Genomic DNA, 15,971 nt, shown 5'->3' on the forward strand with positions numbered 1-15,971 from the left:
GAATAGAGGAAAAAGGATGAGAGAGAAATAGAAAAGAGAAAAAGGAAGGAGAGAAAGAGAATAAAGAGAGAGATGAAGGAGAAAAAGAGAGAGAAAGAAGTGAAGGAGAGAGAAATAAGGGAAGGAGAGAGAGAGAGGAATAGGAGAGAGAAAGAAAAAAGAGAAAAAATGAGAGAGAGAGAGAGAGAAAGAGGAAGAGAGAGGGGAGGTGGAGAGAGGGCGGAGAGGAGAGAAACAAAAGGGAAAGAGGGAAAAGAGAAAGAGAGAGAGAGAAGGGGAAGGGAGGGAGAGAGAGAGAGAGCGAAGGGGATGGGAGGGGGAGAGGGGAGAAAAGGAAAGAGAGGAAGAGAGCGAGAGAAAAAGGAAAGAGAGAGAGAGAGAGGAGGGGGAGCAAGAGGAGAAGGAGAGAGAGAGAGAGAGAGAGAGAGAGAGAGAGAGAGGAGGAAAGAGGGGAGGAGGAGAGAGATAGAGAGAGGAGGGAGAGGAGAGAGAGAAAAAGAGAGAGAGAGAGAGAGAGAGAGAGAGAGAGAGAGGAAGAGAGAGAAGAAGGAAGGGGGAGGGAGAGGGGGAGAGAGAGAAAGAGATAAGAGGGGGAGAGAGGGGGGAATGGAGGGAGAGGGAGAAAGAGGAGGGGGAAAGAGAGAGAGAGAGAAGAAAGAGGGGAGGGGAGAGAAGAGAGAGAGGGGAAGAAAGGGAGAGGGAGAGGGGAAAAAGGATAGAGAGAGAGAGAGAGAAGGGAGAGAGAGAGAAAAAAGAGAGAGGGGGAGAGAGAGAAGGAGAGGAGGAGAGAGAAAAAGAGGGAGACAAAGAGGAGGGGAGAGAGAGAAAGAGAGAGAGATAGAGAAGGGAGAGAAGGAAGAAAGGGAAAGAGAGAGAGAGAGAAGTGAGAGAGGAGGGGAGAAAGAGGAGAAGAAGAGAGAGAGGAAGAAAGAGGGGAGGGAGAGAGAGAGAAAAAAAAAGGGGGGAGAGAGAGGGGAGGAGAGAGAAGAAGGAAGGGGAAGGAGAGGTAGAGGGGGAGAGAGAGAGGAAAAGAGGGAGAGGGAGAAAAAGGAAGGGGGTGAGAGAGAGAGAAAGGGAGAGGAGAGAGAGAGATGGGAAGGGAGAGAGAGAGAGAGAGAGAGAGAGAGAGAGAGAGAAGGGGGAGAGAGAGAGAGAGAGAGAGAGAGAGAGAGAGAAAGAAAGGGGAGAGAGAGAGAAGGGAGAAAGAGAAAGAAAGAGTATGTAAAATTAATTTTGGAGTTTAAATAAAACCAGTTTTAATTTGGTTTAAAACTAAACTGAACCATAAAAACTGGTTTTTAATAAACTGGTTTTTCATAAAAACTATGGTTTCAGTTTAGTTTTTTATTTAAAAAAACTGGTTTATATAAAACAGTTTCAGTTCAGTTTCAATTCAGTTCAGTGAAACCAGTTTTTTTGCACACCCCTAGTCTCCGTGTCCTTCCTGTCAGGATGGACACAAAATATACTAATTCAGTGTCTCTGGACACATTATCTTTGTCCATATTTCCTCTATCAAACACGATTTTGTGTCTCACTGTCCCTATCTCAGTGTCCTGTTTTTGTAAACAAACGCAGCCTAAGGAACTTATTGAGTTTCAAAGATATTCGTCAAAATGGATATCATATTGAAATAATAAATGAGAAAAATCATGAGTATTTATATATCACAACTCATGATTCAAATAAAAATGTTATATTAGGAAAGTTACCCTAACTTTCATCTGGGTTATATTACACTAAGATGACTGCAATTGAATCACATTCTAGTATAAACCCAAAATTTACCAACCCAAATGAATTTATAATTTGGCATGATCGATTGGGTCATTCGAGAACAACCTTGATGCGGAGAATTATTGAAAACTCCCATGGGCATTAACTAAAGAACCAGAAGATTCTTAAATCTAGTGAATTTTGTTGTGTTGCATGTTCTCAAGGAAAGCTAATTTTAAGGCCATCACAAATAAAGATTGGATTTGAGTCCCCTGAATTTCTAGAAAGGATTCAAGGTGATATATGTGGACCTCATCCACCATGTGGATTTTTTAGATATTTTATGGTCCTACGCATCTTCGAGATGGTCACATGTGTGCTTATTGTCTTCTCGCAACTTGGTGTTTGCGAGATTACTTGCTCGAATTATTCGACTAAAAGCATAGTTTCCAAAAAATCCAATCAAAGCAATTCATCTTAATAATGCTGGTGAATTTACTTCCGAAGCCTGTGATGCTTATTGTATGGCTTACGGAATAAGCGTTTAACATTTCCAGTAGCTCATGTTCACACAAAATGAGTTAGCAGAATCACTTATTAAACGCCTCCAATTAATTTCTAGACCCTTACTTATGAGAACAAATCTCCCAACCTTAGCTTGGGGGCATGCTATTTTACATGCTGCAACACTTATTTGTTTGAGGCCAATAAGTTACCATCAATTCTCTCATATGGAATTAGCTTTTGGCCAGTAGCCAAATATTTCCCATTTAAAAATATTCGAGTGTGTGATATATGTTCCCATTGCACCACCTTCTCGCACCAAAATAGGACCCCAAAGAAAATTGGGGATATGTTGGGTATAATTCTCCCTCTATAATAAGGTATCTTGAGATACAAACTGGAGATGTATTTAAAGCCCGATTTGCAGATGATCATTTTGATGAATCAAAATTTCCAACATTAGGAGGAGAGAATAAGCTTCCTGAAAAGGGTCTTAATTGGAATGCATTATCCTTGATGATACATTTAGATCCTCGATCAAGGTAATGTGAACTAAAAGTTCAAAAGATTATACGTTTGCAAAAAATAATAAATAAATTGCCTGATACATTTTCTAATATGAAAAGGATAACTAAATCCTATATACCAGCTAAAAATACTCCAATTCGAATTAATGTCCCAGGTGGACAAATGGTCACTAAAATAAATTCACGTCAGAAGCATGGTAGACCTGTCAGTTTTAAAGACAAAAATTCTCGAAAAAAAGAGGTAAATACTATTCCCGTTGAAAAAAGCTAAGATAAGGACATAGTAAAGATACTTGCAGTTGTCTAAAATTCTAAAGACATAGTTTTGAAGCCAGAAGACGTTTAGGTACCTGAAAATTGTGAAAATGACGAGATCTCGATAAATTATGTCTTTACAAGGGAAAAATAGGACCGAAATAAAATAATTGTCAATAAAATATTTTCATATAATGTGACATTAAATATCATGCATGAAAGTAAGGATCTTGAGTAAAAAACAATTGAATAATATCGACAAAGGAATGATTGACCGAAATGGGAAGAAGCTATGAAGGCTGAGTTAGACTCACTTGTAAAACGTGAAGTCTTTGGACCTGTAGTCCGTACACCAGAAGATGTAAAACCTGTTGGATACAAATAGGTATTGTGAAAATATGAAATGAGAAAAATGAAGTTGTACGTTACAAAACTTGACTTGTGGCGCAAGATTTTTCACAAAGGCCCAGTATAGATTATGAAGAAACATATTCCCTTGTAGTAGATGCAATAACATTACGTTATTTGGTCAGTTTATCCACATACCATAAACTACATATGCATCTAATGGATGTGGTAATAGCCTATTTATACGGATCATTAGATCGTGATATTTATATGAAAGTCCCTGAAGGACTAAAGATATCTAAACCATCCAATGAATATTCGCAGAGGTTATGCTCAGTCAAATTGCAAAGATCTTTATATGGTCTAAAACAATCTGGATGAATGTGGTATAATCGTCTTACTGAGTATCTGGCTAAAAACGGATTTAAGAATGATGATATCTCCCCATGTGTTTTCATAAAGAAATCTGCATCTGGATTTATTATAATTGCTGTGTACATTGATGATTTAAATATCATTGGAACCCCTGAAGAGATTCCAATAATTATAAAAACTCTAAAAGAAGAGTTTGAGATGAAAGATCTTAGAAAGACTAAATTTTGTCTCGGCCTACAGATCGGGTAAACAAAAAATAGAATCTTTATTCATCAAACAACATACACAGAAAAGATCTTGAAGAGATTTTATATAGATAAGTCACATACATTAAGTACCCTAATGATCGTAGAATCTCTTGGATGTGGAAAAGTATCAATTCCATCCTAAAGAAGAAAATGAAGATATCCTTGGTCCTGAAGTACCATATCTCAGTGGCATTGGGGAACTAATGTATCTTGCTATAAATACACGACTCGATATATCATTTGCTGTGAATTTACTAGCATGGTATAGTTCCTCTCCAACCAGAAGACATTGGAATGAAATCAAATAAATCTTTCGATATTTTCATGGAACGGTTGATATGGAATGGTTTTATCCATATGGATCTAAGTCACAACTAGTTGGCTATGCAGATACAGGATACTTATCTGATCCACACAAAGCGAGATCTCAAACAGGATACCTGTTCACATGTGGTAGTACATCTATATCATGGAGGTCCACGAAACAGATGATTACAGCAACATCTTCTAATCATGCTGAAATACTAGCGATACATGAAGCTAGTTGTGAATGTTTTTGGCTCAAGAGTTTGATCTAATATATTATGTCATCATGTGTACTGATTGATTATAAGATAGCTCCAACTGTTCTGTTTGAAGATAATATAGTATGCATTGCTCAACTCAAAGGTGGATACATCAAAGGTGATAGAACAAATTAAAGTATATTTCTCCCAAATTCTTCTTCACTCATGATCTTCAACTCAAAGAACAATTGACGTCCAATAGTTCCACTCAGGTGATAATCTAGCAGATTTATTTATAAAGTCACTTTCAAAATTCTCCTTTGAAAAATTGGTACATCAGATTGGGATGCACTGATTTTGAGATATTAAATAATGTCAACAAAAGGGGAGAGACTGTACTCTTTTTTCTTTGGTTAATTTTTTGTCCCTATTGGGTTTTTCTTGACAAGCTTTTTAACAAGGCAGTCATTATAACATTGGATATTGTAATCTTTTCCCTTCACTAAAGTCTTTTTTTATTGGGTTTATCTTTAGTAAGGTTTTAATGAGGCATAATCCTAAATAGATTTCCAAGGGAGAGTATTGTGATATGGATATGGATGTCCATTCAATTAATGGTATGTGACTTTGATTCATTATATGGACGGCTCAGTTTTTCTATGATAAAAGAATGAAGCTCCCAAGTTAAACTGAACTTAAATAAAGTTGAAAAAATAAATATTGTGCGTGTGTAACTAGTGAGGAGGTCTCAAACAATATATGTACAACAAAAATACTCTTCTCTTTTTTCATATATATGCTACAATAAACTCTCTCTCTTTCTCTATTTCCCTGAGTCTAAACTGCAACATATATAATATTAGTAAATATATATGATTCACTTCTATTATAGTGAGATAATAATATTAGTGAACATTAATATTAGAGTCTTCTATTTATATTTTTTTATTTTATATTTATTTTTTTATTTATTTATTTTACAACAATATACAATTAAAGTATTATTATTAAAGGCTGTTTCAACTTTTTTTTGCACAATTTCTTAGCAGTGGCACCATACTCTAGAGAACCCTTACCGATATGAAACTACCAAAATGGGGATACATGAAACAACAGAAATATTTGATAACAAAAAATAATTAGCCAAAAATAGTTAGAATTTATTTTATTTAGTACTCATTAATTGTTGCAATAATTAATGAATATTAAGACTTTTTTTTATTTCCCTAACATTATCGATAGAAGAATATACTACAATAATTTTTATTTATAACAACATGTACTTTAAACAATACTTAAAAAGTGTTATCTAAAATAATAAAAAATAATTCTTAATATTTGTTGCAAAAAAATAAGACTATTGCAATCTTTTTTAATCAACCTGTTATAAGTGTTTTTATTTTTAAATAATTAGAAAACATATAAAAAAATATTGCTCTAATTAAATAGACAACATTTACTATATTTATATATTACATTTTATGAAAGTTACTTTTAAATTTTTAATAAACATCAACTTATAAATATTGGCTAAAATAAATTAGTATCTTTTTTCTTAAAATTATAATCTTTCTTCCAAATATTTTAACAAAAATCACTCTTTTATATATATATATATATATATATATATATATATATATATATATATATATATATATATATATATATATATATATATATATAAGAGTGAGGTTAGGCTTTACCTAAGTTTGCAAGGGTAGGATTTTGTTAAATTAAATGCGATCAAAGTAAAAGCTGAAAAAGTTCGCTACTATCGAAGCCGCTATTTCGAAAGAATAGAGTAAGGTCTCTACCTTTCTTAACTAAAGCAAGCCAGTATTCCCTTGTGGGAAGAGAGGGATAGTATTAGTATAGGATCCTTCTTATATTATTTTCAAGAAGGATCCTAGTTCTCTACCCCAACAAAACCCAACCCTTCAGTAAAACAAAATCCTAATTCAATTCATCATCTCCATCTTTTTCAGCAGTGAAACAAAACCCCAACCTTAAATGTTTGAAATCACAAACACAAGATCATTCAAAATGTCTCATTCCTTCTTCTCGTTCAACCCATCCGATGATGGCAATGGAGACATTGACGAACGCTCCTCTTTGCTCGTTCATCATTATTCTTTAGTTTTAAGTTTCGATCCTCTCTGTTTGCATTCGAGCTTCGATCCTCCCTACTCATGTTTGTTCACCACTGTCGGTTACTATTTTGTATGTACCTAGATTCTACCTATTTCTTTTTCTTTTCTATTTTCGCACTCTGAATCCTAATTTTAATAATATTGTTATTGCTATTATACCATTTTTGGTAATATTGATTGCCATTGCCATGCTCCATCATCACTGCTCATGCTTTGAGCTTCTCTAGCTAGTTTGAGATTCTCGTGTTCGATAATCATTGCTTATCATTTATCTCTATTCTCTTCTAATTTTTAGACGTTCTTTTGCTAGTGTTTATTACTACGGCTCATTGTTCTGTAGGAACTGATGATTCTATCTCTGTTTTTTTTTAACACTTTTTGGTGTTTTGAATTTTAATTTTTTTATATGAAATTCGTTAAATATCATAAATTGGACCAGCTAGCTAATCAATTTATTTCAAAAACAATAGAGTCCAATTAAATGTGGCATAATAAGGATAAATAATTTTAGAAATTTATAAGTGAGGTGGTGTTGGTGCATGTCAATTTGTGATATAAACATAGAAAGTTTTTGGAAATGAAGAACAAAGAAAGAATTTTCATATCATAGTTAATTAGTATTTGGTTTAAAGTTTATCTTTTATGTTAATTGTTGCACATATATAATGTAACACCCTAAGTTATATCCTATTTTTGAGGGTCTTTAAATAAGATGGCACACTCGATAGAGAAAGAGACTGAACTTAATCGTTACGCAAGAAAGGGAGGAAGTACGTGTGAAGAGGAAAACAAGTAGTACTAAAACGATGATAAATATGAAATAATAAACTTATCCATGAGTACGGTTCAAAATAAAATGCTTAGAGGTAATTAAACAAAGAAAAGAAACTAATACGTCCTAACTAATTTCGTTGGAGAGGCTCACATACTTGTGTCCTATCCTATCCTTGGTCAGGACCCTTCCGTTATTCACGTATCGAGGTATCAGTGGTTTTTCTCCAACACCTTTTCGCGCAGTGAAGATCTGGTTCCGTTGTGTGGGATGAACTAGGACTCGATGGGCAGCTGGGATTCTCCTTCCGCGAACTCTCGACCTAAGTAGATAGTTTGGAGCACGGTAGTAGTGGTCGTAACTACCCACGCGTGCTTCGAGGGGTCATACTCAGAAGTCACCTTCGGAGGGCACTGCGTCGTCTCTATCCGTTGTGTCATGTTCCTCTGGAGACAGTATGGGAAAAGAAAAAGGGATGAGAACCTAACGTCTCAGTAGGAGTGCTATGCAACACCTCCATATCTATCTCCAGCCCACGTATGGGATTTTAAAAGAAAGTCGTACGATATGGCATGTAATATGAACCTCTTGTAAAGCGTAAAACATATAGGTAAAAAGGAAAGAACATAGAAAGAGAATAGAAGGATAACATCTTAAGTAACATCAACATAATCATAAATATATCTTAAAAAAAACATAATCAAACTTTTCATTCATGCTTTCTCCTTTCTTAACTTATAACTTTTATGGAAGGTATTGAGCTCAAACCGGTATAAAAGGTGGGAGTCCCCTTCCCTTACCGAAGGTTCTTATCCCAAACGTTTTGGCGATCACCTTCCCTTACCGAAGGTTCATCTCGATCGATCACCTTTCCTTACCGAAGGATCATATCGATATCTTGTCTTTGGGGGTCACCTTCCCTTACCGAAGGATCATTCCCTCAGTTTAATTTACAATTAGGTTTTGTTTAACCATACACGAGAGGAAAATCATATAAGAAGAGATCATGTAAGAAAAGCGACAATTATGATGATAAAGGGATATATGAAAAACATGAGACTCTGGCATATGTATGAATTTTCTAATTAAAAGATCTTGGCAGTATAATAGCATGGATTGAAAGATGTCATATCAAATTACAGGAAATAGGGCATTTTAAATAATTGCACAAAATATTAAAGAAGTTATGTATTCTCGATCCTAAGGGAATAATATAATGGTGCAAACGATCATATACATAATAAGAATAGGGTATATTAAATATAAGAAAGTATGTACTATTGACCTTAAATGAGTAATAATAATATAATGATATAAGAGATCACATATATGGATATAATAGAATAGGGTATGTTGAACAAGACATTATAAGAAGGCATGTACTTTCGGCTCTAAGAGAATATTAATAATATAATAATATAAGAGAGCACATAATAAAATGACGTATATTAAATAGCTGAATAAGCATTTTAAGAAGGCATGTAATCTCGACCCTAAGAGAATATTAATAATATAATAATATAAGAGAGCACATAATAAAATAGCGTATATTAAATAGCTGAATAAGCATTATAAGAAGGTATGTACTCTTGACCTTAAGGGAATATTAACAATATAATCATATGAAAGAGCACAAAAATGGGTATAGTAAATAATTGAATGAACATCATAAGGAGACATGTACTAATGATTTAAGAATACATGAATAACATGATGGACAGACATGATCAACATGGATAAAGGATGAGTGAAAAATAATCAATGCCATGATAACATTCGTGAATGGAAGAAAATAAAAATGGAACATAACACATGCCAAGCATTAAAAAAAATACATAATTCCCTACTCTTTTTTTTTTTTTAACGCTTCTTTGAGCTTGCCTCTTGTATTTGCACACAGAATATATTTTGTAGAGAGAGAAGGGAGAGGTTTTGGTACTTGAGAGAAGTGATTTTCTACCTATAGGTGCACCCCTATTTATATACATTTGGGGATAGGGTGGTTGGGATAATTTTAATTTCAAACCGAGGATGGTTACTAGATTCCTATCCATAAATTTAAAATTCTAAGCCTATCTCCTAACTGATTTTCAAATTTCGAATTTAATTTTGTTTCTAGAAGGGTGGTTGTTACATATAATATTAGTATCACATGCATTACAAAGTATAATTTTCAAAATAATTGAAGAAAATATCATGTCCTAAACTATTCAAATTGTAATGTTAATGGTTTGACGAACAGAAGAGAGAGAAGAATAGTAAAAGTTGAAAGAGGGGACAAAAATAAGTTTTTCTCATTTAAAAATTTTTTAAAGGGTTAACCACCAAAAATGCCCCTAAATTATTTAAACAATGACATAAATATACTCGAATTTTACTATCGACAAAAATGCCTTCAAATAATTTAAAAACACAACCAAAATACCCAATAGTAAATATATATTTTCAAAAAATACCTTAGAGATTGAATTTTGATACAATTTTTTGAAAGCATCATTATAAAAATAAGATATTATTATACTTAAAATTTGGTACTTTTTTGTTAATTATATATTTTTTATTTTTTTGTTAACAATCAATAATACTTTTAAAAAATCACAAAACAATATATACTTAACAAAAAATCATAAAATTTTAAAAATAATAATATCTCATTTTTCTAATCATGCTTGCAAAAAATTACATCAAAATTTAATATCTAATATATTTTTTGAGAAATACATATTTAATATTAAGTTTCTTGCAAGATTATTATCTAACATTAAATATGTATTTCTCAAAAAATATATTAGAGATTTAATTTTGATACAATTATTTGCAAACATGATTAAAAAATAGATATTATTATTTTTAAAATTTGGTAATTTTTCGTTAAGTATATATATTTTTTTGTAAATTTTTTATTAACAACTAATAATACGACTTTTTTACTGAAATGCGCATGAAAAATTCTTTAATTCCCAAAATGCGCATATGTGAAAATGTTTCTCAAAATGCGTAGGGCTATATCTAGGATGGCAGGTACGAAATGGGTTTCCACACCGTTCCTGGCATGATGGCCACGAAATGGGAGGACCATTTCACTTAGTGCAGGCACGAAATGGGAAACTCATTTTAAGCGTGGCAGAAGCGAAATGGACCAACCAAATCAGGGAGGGACAGCAGACACGAATGGGGGCACGGCAGTGGTGATGCATCTCATCAATGTCAATCTGAATAAACAAAAATACAAAATAATATATTTTGTCGGTAAAAAAGAAGTAAGGAACACAAAAATAAAAATATTTTAAGAAAAGACAAGATTGCTGATAAACCTGTCTCTGGAAACCCATCTAGAGCTGGTTATACTGCTCTGTACGTTCCCGCAATCCAGCCTGCAATGACTGGTTTGTTGTTGATTGGAAAACATCAATCTCACAACACGGTTTATCCAAGTTTGGGCTTCTCTCAATTGTTCATCTTTATACATTAGGGTCTCTTGAGCTACTCTGTGCTGGAAATCACAGAGAAATGTAAAGCAGCAACTTTTTTAATAAACTTTTATCATAGAAACAAAGCACACAATTTAAGCAGCCTACCTGTTCCTGCAACTCAATAAGCTGCCTGTCTTTTTCTTGAATATGTTCTTGAAGATCATGTATTTGTTTCATATGCTGAGCTCTTTCAGCTTCTGAATGATCACGTTCCCTTCTGCAAAAATTTTAATGGTGTGTAGTTCTCTTTTCTTCTCTTCTATTTTCCTTTCCAATTCATGAATTGTACGTTCCCTTTCACAAAGTTGCTCCTGCAGCCAGTTAAACATGTTTTAGAGCATAATATCAACTAGTGCATCATGAGAAGAAAAACATGTAAGCTAATAAAAAAATAAATGTTGATCAAAATCAAAAGATGATACTTTTAAATTCTGAGAAAAAATAGAATCTATGTTAAACTATTGGCAATGTAAAACATGATTACAATTTGCATTATAAAAAAGGCCTTGAATAATACATAAAAATTGAAAACATGATTACAGCAAAGTATTCCACTGCTTTGCCCATTTTGTGTGTGCCTGCATTGAGTTGATCTATTTTGTGTGCTTCATACACGAATTCTACCATTTCGTGTGTGTCATAGGCGAGGTCTCCCATTTCGTGTCTGCTGCAGAAGATGTGGCCCGTGTTAGACCCAATGCACCATTTCGTGGCTGACCTAAGCAAAATGGCCGTGCGTATTTGAGGAGGAAGATCAAACCTGCGTATATTGGGAATTAAAGAATTTTTCATGCGCATTTCAGTAAAAAAGTCCTAATAATACTTTTGAAAAATCACAAAAAATATATACTTATAAAAAAATCACTAAATTTTAAGAATAATATCTCATTTTTTTTAATTATGCTTGCAAAAAATCACATCAAAATTCAATCTCTAAGGTAATTTTTGAAAATATATATTTACGGTTGGATATTTTTGTCGCATTTTAAAATTATTTAAAGGTATTTTTGTTGATAATAAAACTCGGGTGCATTTTTGTCGGCGTTTGAATAATTCGGGGGCATTTTTGGTAGTTAACCTAATTTTAAATGACTGAAAACAAAAACTAAAAAATAAATATTTGGTGGTTAACCTTGTATACTCCTTATGTACTCCTACTATAAATAATTACCATCAATATTAGACTAATAAAAAAAAATAATCTAGGTAACACCCTCCCGCAAGCTAGAATTGTATAAATCTAACAATCCTAACTTAGAAATATTAGTAAGAAAAGGACCCAGTGGCAGAGCTTTGGTAAGAAAATTAGCAAGTTAGTCTTTGGAACGAACCTACATAAGATGAATGAGACCAGACAAATATTTTTTACGAACAATGTGACCGTTCACTTCAATTTGATTAGTTCTTTCATGAAAGATGGAATTATTGGCAATGTTAATAGCTAACTGGTTGCCACAGAACAGAGTGATAGACTTTTGAAGCGTCAAATCAATGAAATATATTAAGAAAGATAACCAACTAGCTTCACAAGTGGTAACAGCAAGAGACCTGTATTCAGCTTCTGCAGAGGACTTGGCAATGGTGGTTTGCTTCTTACTCTTCCAGCTAACGAGAGAGTTCCCAAGCATGAAGTAATAATCGGAATTGGAGCGACAAGTATTGACATAGGTAGTCCAGTCAGTGTTGGCAAATCCGGTGAGATGCAGATAAGAAGTAGAGGAGAAGAATAGACCAGTTACATGTCTGTCTTTTAAATATCAAAGTATGTGGAAAGCAGCCTTTAGGTGAGAAGTAGTTCTACAATCCAAAAACTGGCTCAAACGTCCCACGGCATAAGATATATCAAGTCTAGTATTTGTGAGGTAAAGAGGTCGGCCGATGAACTATATGTAGGTAGTGTTTTCCTTTAAAATGACACCTGACTCCTTTGAAAGTTTCTGACTATAATCAAATGGAGTGGAGAAAGGCTTACAATCTAGATAACCAAAATATTTGAGAAGGTCCATGGCATACTTTCACTAATAAATGTGAATTTCAGAGTTAGAGCGTGTTACTTCCATTTCCAATAAGTACTTGAAATCACCAAGATCCTTTATTTTGAACTTGTCATTCAAAATTTACTTAATGGAATTGATTTTGTCAATGTCATCCCTGGTTAAAACCAAGTCATCCACATATACTAGGATGACAGTAAGGCTTTTAGGTTGTTTCTTGATGAAGACAGAATGATCATAAAAAAATTGCTTATAACCAGCATCAACAAGAGTTTGAGTGAGTTTAATATTTCATTTTCTGCTTGCTTTCTTAAGCCCATGTAGAGACTTTTGCAATTTACAAACCAAACTTGGTTGTGACACAGCCAAACCGGGTGGTATTCTCATATAAACTTTCTTGTCCAAATCTCCATGAAGGAAGGCAGTATTGACATCTAGTTGTTTCAAATGCCATTTTTTTGCCGCTGCTAATGCTAACATTACTCGCAGAGTAGTCATTTTGACAACTGGACTTAAAGTATCACCATAATCCACTCCTTACACTTGAGTGAATCCTTTTGCAACAAGCCTAGATTTGTGCCTTTCTATAGTTCCACCGGGATTGAATTTTATCCAAAAAACCCATTTACAACCCACATCTTTCTTGCCTTTTGGAAGTTCAGTGAGACACCAAGTTCTATTCTGATCTAGAGCTGCCAATTCAGCTTGCATTACCTCTCTCCAACATTCATGTGCAGCTGCTTTCTCATAGGTGCTAGGTTCCGGATTTGAGGTGATGGCGAGATAAAGGGACTTATATTTTAGGGTTAGTTTATCATATGATAAGTGTTGTGAGATAGGATACAAAGAGTTAGAGTTGGTAAAGTTGCTAGAGTGAGCTGTGTGGGTTATCATACAATGGTGATCCTTCAAATAAGCAGGTGGTTTCTTGAGTCTTTCAGATTTTCTAGTGATGCAGTCATGTGTAATGTCGTAGTTTTGTGATGCAGGTGCATTGTTAGTGTGTGGTGTGGTAATGGGTGCAATGGTGTATGAGAAAATTGGTGAATGCATTAAGTTTGAAAAATGTTCATTTGAATTTGTGAGTGTGGTATGTGTGGGTGATTGCAAATGATGTGTGGATGGTGTATCATATTGAAAAAGATCAATACATTGTGGAGTATGAAAGGGTGTTGCAAGAATGTTAGCACTAGTGGAATGTGAAAATGGAAAATGAGTTTCATCGAAGGTTACATTTCTAAACATGAAAGTTTCTTTTGATTTTAAATCAATAAGTCGAAAACCCTTTGTTCCAAATTTAAAACCAAGAAAAGTTATTTTTCTGGCTCTTAGGTCTAATTTTGTTCTTGAATTTGTTAATGTGGAGGCATATGCCAGAGAACCAAATGCTCTTAAAATATAAAAGGTTAGGTAAGTTACCATACAAAAGCTTATAAAGACTAGCATTATCTAGTTTAGTACTGGGCAGTCTATTAATTAGGTGAATAGCATGGACAATTGCGTATTGCCGAAAACAAAATGGAATTCCTGATTATAATAACAGTGCTCTAGAAACACCTAAAATGTGCTAGTATTTTCGATCTACAATTCCGTTTTGCTCTGGTGTTTCTACACAAGAAGTTTGGTGTAAATGCCAATTGATGCAAAAAGGATTTTAGAGTAAATTCTGTCCCATTGTCAGTCCTTATACACTTAACTTGTTTTTCAAATTGTACTCTGACAAAATTTACAAAAGTAATAACCAATTTTGATGCCTCATATTTGGTTTTAATAAAAAAATCTAAGTGAATCTGCTCTTGTTATCTACCACAGTTAAAAAATACCTATGTCCTTCATTGGAAGGGACAAAAATGGGACCCCAGATATCCATATGAATTAAGTCAAAACAATATTTTATTTCAGTTGTACTAATATAAAAAAAAATATTTTCTTTTGTTTTGCAAATGGCATGAGTCACAAGAAAGTTTTGAAGCAATATAATCTATAAAAGGATAATATTCTTCAGTAAAATCAGTTTATGCATGGGTATGTATCCTAATCTAAGATGGCAAATGATGTTGTGCTCAATATGTGAAGGTGTTGTGTGATGAGTAGTAGTCATAGTTGCCACCAATGAAGCTTGCGTTATTTGAGGAGGGAGAAAGTGAGAGAATTCTGGTTCTTTACTCATTGTATATAACACTTCTCTACGCTTAGCAATGCCAATCATCTTCGACGTAGATCGATCTTGTATCTCACAACACTTATCATCTATTAACAGTTGGCAATGTAAGTTTGAGGTTAATTTTGACACAGAGATCAGTTTGAAATCAAACGAGAAAATGTACAAAACATTTTTGAGAAAAAAGTTTTCAGAGAATATGATTATGCCAATGATGGTGCTGACCGTTTTGGTCCCTTTTGGCAGTATCACATGTAACATCCCAACTTTTTGAATCAAATTATTATTTAATAACTAATTAATTAATTAAAATGGTAATGATTTAAGATTTGAATTTCAAATTTAAACATATGAAAGCACTAGTGGTAGTAAATCTCTAACCGACAGTAAACAACCTTTTAAAAACATAGTCATAACTAATTCTACATTTATTAGATTTGAATGATATTTTGTTATATGAAAAGATAAGAATACTAGCTCTATTCCTTAATTTCAGTATAAAATTAAATTCAAATTAAATTAGGTAGATAAATCGGTTACGAGTTCAGAGTAGAAAATCGCGCTCTTATCAGCCAGCCTGATATACTAACAGTATTTTGGAAATATTTCAAGCTGTGGTTATCCGATTGACTTCGTTTAAAATTAGTTTTAAAGCTAATTCAATTCTCTATAAATTTGTGTCTAATAGCTATTTCCAAATTCCAAATGTAGAAAACGTTATAGAGCTCACAAAGTGACGATCCAAATTGAAGATTTCACCTAAATGCCTCCTAACATAATCTGCACATACCTGAGAGCTATTTGATCCTTTCTTTCTCATTCTATTCCCTTTTTCTATACAAAACTTTCTAGTATACACAAAGTCTAGCTATGGAACAAGTCTCTCTTCACTAACAAACCGCATCTATTGGTATCGGAACACCTATCGAAACTTTACTCGAG

The sequence above is a fragment of the Arachis hypogaea genome, chromosome 13 (assembly GCF_003086295.3).
Source record: "Arachis hypogaea cultivar Tifrunner chromosome 13, arahy.Tifrunner.gnm2.J5K5, whole genome shotgun sequence".
Classification (NCBI taxonomy): Eukaryota; Viridiplantae; Streptophyta; class Magnoliopsida; order Fabales; family Fabaceae; genus Arachis; species Arachis hypogaea.